We start from the raw sequence: 6,000 nt of genomic DNA on the forward strand, positions 1-6,000 counted from the left end.
TTTAGCCTTAGATATCTAAATGAAAGTTTTAGATATCATTAAACCGTAAGCGTACATGAAAAGAACGTCCAAATCTGACTTCGTATGAGGAAGTTATGATTTTTCTAAGTTACGGATATAGCAGTAGACAGCTAAAAACTCGAAATAGAAATCGAGAGACTTTAAGCCAACACAAATTGAATGAGAATCGAAGGTCTCAACGATAGAAGCGCAACGGTAAAAAGTCTGACTGAAACGGACGTCGGATGAGGAAGTTATGGAACTTTAACGAACTTTTCCTGTTCCGACCTATTAAAATATAATATTAAAAATAAAGTCAAGATTTGCCGATGGAGTCTAAACGAAAGTTGTAGATCGTAGTCTCACCTTCGCGTGGATATAAAGAACGTTGAAAATGGAGTTCGTAGGAGAAAGATATGAATTTTTGAAGTTTACTAAATAATTAAAATATAAATTAATTTCAAAATCCGGTATTATCCGAAGGAGGAGTCATCGGACCAATCCAGGTTACGCCCAACGTACTCGGATGCTAGGCTCCGGCTCGTCCACGTCGCTCCGATGCTTCAACCGAGGATGCGGTCATGCCTGACGTTGCGTACGCGAGGGATTCATACCCTATATAAAGGGTGCGAGGATGCCGGCCATTCTTGCTCAATTCTTCCCTTTCTCGCACCGAAGCTCTGCGTTTCAACCCTCGGAGTCATCCCAAAGGCCCGGTTTGCATATCCAAGTTGGGAGGGAAGTTTTACGCTCCCGAGATTCCCGAGAATCCCGAGAAATCCGCTTTCTCGAGTAGAAGTTCTGCTCGGTTTTCGTCTCACTTTCTTCGATCTATCATGTGAGTTCATAACCCTATAATCCACACTTTTAAATGTTTTATAAATGTTTTTATATGCTTTTAAGGGGGGAATACAAGTAAAACACACGATAATATTCGTGTGTTCTATAAAGTTTCATTATACACTTTTTATGAACGGAATCATATGTGATTTATAACTATTATAAGGAAACTTTCATATGCAAAATGTATCACGATAACATCATATCTTTTGAAATAAAAAAATGTTGTTATATATGTATAAATCAAACACTCTGCTTATACTGTAGGTATATGTGTCCATCTTAGACACTATAAAAATTATGCTTTTCATAACAAGTGAACATTTTACTAGAGATTACTATACAAATGAGACACACTTAAAGAAAACTATAATAGGTATAGTTTTACGAGAACATCACGAACTTTTACATACTAGAAATACTATTTCAAGGAGATACATTCATACACAAGAACAAACGAACATTTTCATATGTACTTCGAATAGTTTTCACAAACGTTTTTACATGTTAAAACACTTTCAGAAACTGTCTTACAAACTATAGGTTTCCTTTTTGAATCTTTTATAGTTGTGCTTCAAACAAAGGTTTTCTCACACTTAAACTGTTTTGTCAAACGGTTTTCGATTCGATTTATAAACTGACATCAAGTCATAATTCTTATTTATTAAACTTTTCAAAGGTTTTACAAAACTTCTTTTATGCTTTCATATTATAAATTGCATGCCTCTATATGTATAGTTATATAAGAAATGTTTAAAAGACTTAGGAAGGCTATCCACCCTGTTTCCTTTTCCTCGATTTGGATGTGGTCTGATGGGATATTGGGAACTCGTCCGAAGGTCGTTTAATTATTAGTTATATATCATATGTACATATATAGTCATGAATGTTCCATCATTTAATTCAGTCCCGACACTCTTGGGTAGCAAGGGTGTATAAACCTACTTGGACACTCATCAATTACATTCTAGTAAACTATTATAGGAATAGTTTCGGGGATACAAAACATTATCCTTATTACAAGAAATTACACCAGAGTCAGTTCATTCATGAGTCTAGATTACATGCTATATGAAGGGATACTCTTACAGAGATTCCTCTTACATGGATACATTTATATGGATACTCTTACAGAGATTCCTCTTACATGGATACATTTATATGGATACTCTTACAGAGATTCCTCTTACATGGATACATATATATGGACACTCTTACAGAGATTTCTCTTACATGGATACACTTATAGGGATACTTTTACATAGATACTATGTAGTAAGAAACAATAATGGACTAACCATTCCTAAACCCGGCTGTTAGCAACAGAGGTAATGATCATCTACGGATATCTACGGTTAATACTTATACTAGGAAGAAATTTAAGGAACAAACCATTCCTTCCACCTGCTGTTAGCTACAGAGGAAAATGAACATCTACGGATATTCACGGTGTGAACGCTTCGGCAGTCGCGATGTCGTGTTTATCCTAATACCAAAGGATAATACTTATATGGATATATTTTCCCTATTACTTTTATTTTGTGATACATTCACATAAACGATGAAGTAGACTATATATAGTTAATAGTAGTCATAAAGGGGAAAATCATCTTTGTTACAACAAAACATACAAGTCTTGGTAGAAGACTACTTTCAAAACAGTCAGGTCTTGGTTAAAGACTACTTTCAAAACATTCAGGTCTTGGTAGAAGAATACTTTTTATACTAGTAGAAAATATGGGATTTTCTAGGAGTTTTCAAAACATATACAAACGATTCCATTGAACGATTTCAAATGTTATCATCAAACTTATACGAACAATGACATTAAATACATATGAACTCACCAGCTTAAATGCTGACCTACACTTTCAAAATAACTTGTATTCTCAGGTCACCAGTAGACAGGTACAATGACCAGGTTTTGCGAAGACGGAGCAGTCAAGACTCGTCTTTTATTTTTGATTACTTGTTGTAATATCTTATTACTATGAAAGAACACACATGTATTAAACTATTACTATTAATGCAATGGATGATGTTGTTGCTTGTTTACTACTTTACATTTTTTGTGATACATTACATGACGTCCTCTGCCCCAGAACGTTTCCGCCATTCTCGGTTTTTGTTGGGTTTTGAGCAATCTAACACTCCTAAGTGTACATGCAACCCTAAATACCTTGGATCTATGTTTTCTCTATTATACATGCAAATATCAACTTTCCAAGGTATTGTTCTATTCTAGCATACAAAACTTTGAATAACACAAGTTAGAATAACATACCTTTTGTTGGTGCTTGTCTTCATGAAGCTTGAGTGCCTAGTGCCCCAAGTGTGACACCTCAAATGGTTCACACAACACCATAAGCACTTGGAATAACTTAGAGAGAAATTAGAACACTTCAAGAATCGGCTTTCCCTCCATGCATATCTAGTGGCCTCCATGCCTCACTAGTGGCCGATTCTCACATCAATAAGATGCTTATATAGTTGTTACAATTAGGGTAATCCCTAATTGTCATGTCTTTCCATTTCTTTGGATACATGAGTTCAATTACACCATGGAACATCCATGGAGCATCCAATGGGTTTTAGCCCAACTTGATAATCCATGGAGCATTAGCCCACTATATAAGTATGGATGATTTACACAATCAACCCATATATTTAATTAGTCTTCTTTTGATCACATAATTAATTCTAAATCAATTATTGATCAATACTAATTAAATAATCTTATTAATATATTAGAACTTATAATATATTAATAAACCTTAAGTGTTATTTCTCTCATTTTAGTCTATCCAAGTGCATGATGCCATGCAACCCAAATGGACCATGACGGGTCGGGTCAAGTCTTACCAATTATAGTTATGGACTTAGACATTAATCCAACAGTCTCCCACTTGGATATGTCTAATACTATTATTGCGTATGACTTCAAGAACTGACTGGCAATCGTAGCTCTCAAAAGCTTCTGTCGAACTCTGACCTTGTAGATGAACTCTGACCTTTGTCAATGACTTGTCCATTAGATAAGGGATCATATATTCCTCCATTCTAGATATCATATGGACTGAGACATGGATTATAATCATTCTCTCTGTCCATTTGTTGTTTCCCGATTTCTGATTTATGACGACTGACTAATTGAACAAATCAAATTAGTCCAGGCCCGACCGAGCACTTACTTTTGTCATCACTAAATCATCGAGGGGCCCACAGATATCGCTTTTATCCTGAAGGTAAAAGGAATGGATAAACTTCGACTCATATGCTTGTACTAACTATTTGTTGAATCATACACAAAGGCACGTTTTATAACATCGAGTTACCAATGCGTTTACGTGCAATCAATGTATAACCAACTCATAGTCAACAACTCATATCTCTAGGTTTGAAGAATATAAGATATTATCGTCTCATGATTCACTCGTGATAAAATCCATGAAGTGAATCCAAATGAGCGTGGGTTGAATCCAATACTCAGCCCTTATGAGTACTCATGAATGTTGTAGCAACTATTGCATTGTCTAAAGCACTTTAGACAAATCATACAAGCCAAATTCACGACAGTCTTGATTCATATCTACTTCCAACATATGACCGACTGTGGATGGTTTGAATAACTTGGTCATTCAGGAGAATGACCTAGTCATTCTGGAAGTCAAAACATGCAAAGTGAAACACAAAATAATACTAGTCCTATATGGCCTCAAAACTTTGAGCGTAAATAAAACACCTTTTATCTAAGCACCATATTGATCACTCATTATTCATGTTTCGATTAATCAACTTAATACTTGAATTGAATCAGTAGTGATGCCATGCTCCAAGCATGCATACTATGTTTCTCTAAACAATAGCTATGTCATACTCCAAGTATGCACACTATGTTTACATATGGTCATCTCTTTGTGAAATGTATATTAATTGAACATGACTTCAATGATTCTCATTTCACAATCCCAATCCTTATTGTAAATGTAAGAATACCAAGTTCTTGTCATTTACCGTAATCTATGCAATGATCCTCTTGTAATGATATTCACACAAGTCACAAAGACTTGGTCAACAAACATTACAAAGTATTCCAATGGAAAGAAATTCCATGGAGATGAAGTCTCAAATTCAAAGTACATTCCTTTGAGCATCCTTCTTTGCATTAAGTTCTTTAATCTTACACAAATTCAAAGAATAACTTCCACCTATGGAAACAATTCCATATTCCCATCTTGACCATCACTTTTGAACAAGAGTTGCCTCTTTCCAAACTATGTCAATACGATCCTTACTCTATACTTCCAATTGTCCATGAGAAACCAAACTTTGGAAAACCCCAAATTGTTCTCGACAATTGCTTAATCATCTTATTCATATCCAGCTCTAATCCCTTTTCCCTTCTTAACGCCCTAAGAATTAGGAAAAATTAGAATGGATGAATATTATAACACATGCAATCGATCCTATATCCGAAGCATATGGGATACGATTCATGCTATAAAATTTTTATTTGTCATGTTCTCATAATTCGAACTATGAAGAGGGATGCCGTAATCATAATCGAATTTTGAGAAAGCAACATATATAGAAATTCCTTATGTTGAACCATTCCAACATAACATTCATATATATTCTTGACTAAAGTTGATTAAAATCTCAATCTAAGCTTGTAGAATTGGAATGAAGTATAAATTTCTCTCCCTTAATTATAGTAAAACAACTTTTTCAAAGCGAGTTGAAATTTTTTTTTCTATAATTAACATTGCTAACTTGCAACATAATCATCATGCTCCCACTAGCAGAATGATTATTATCTAACTAGCATAACACTTTATGCTCCCACTAGCTTTGACATGTACCTGGAAATCAGTCAGATTTCTGATACTAGATTGCCTTGATAAGACTTTATCAAATCATACACCTGGAGTCTAAACCTTTCCTTAGATTTCTCACATGTGAGTCTAAACCTTTGCCATTCTCATTAGTTAGTATGCCGGTTAACTACACACGCTCCACTAACGACATGAGAATGCAAACTTCACACTTGCTATCCACTTAAATCTACTTAGTGAAAGAGTTTCCTCACCATCATTTTCATGAATCGGAGAGAAACCTTATGACACTTAGATTTTGATGGTGTATGTGTTCCTATCCATG

The sequence above is a fragment of the Lactuca serriola genome, chromosome 1 (genome assembly GCF_051521515.1).
Source record: "Lactuca serriola cultivar US96UC23 chromosome 1, Lser_US96UC23_V15, whole genome shotgun sequence".
NCBI lineage: Eukaryota > Viridiplantae > Streptophyta > Magnoliopsida > Asterales > Asteraceae > Lactuca > Lactuca serriola.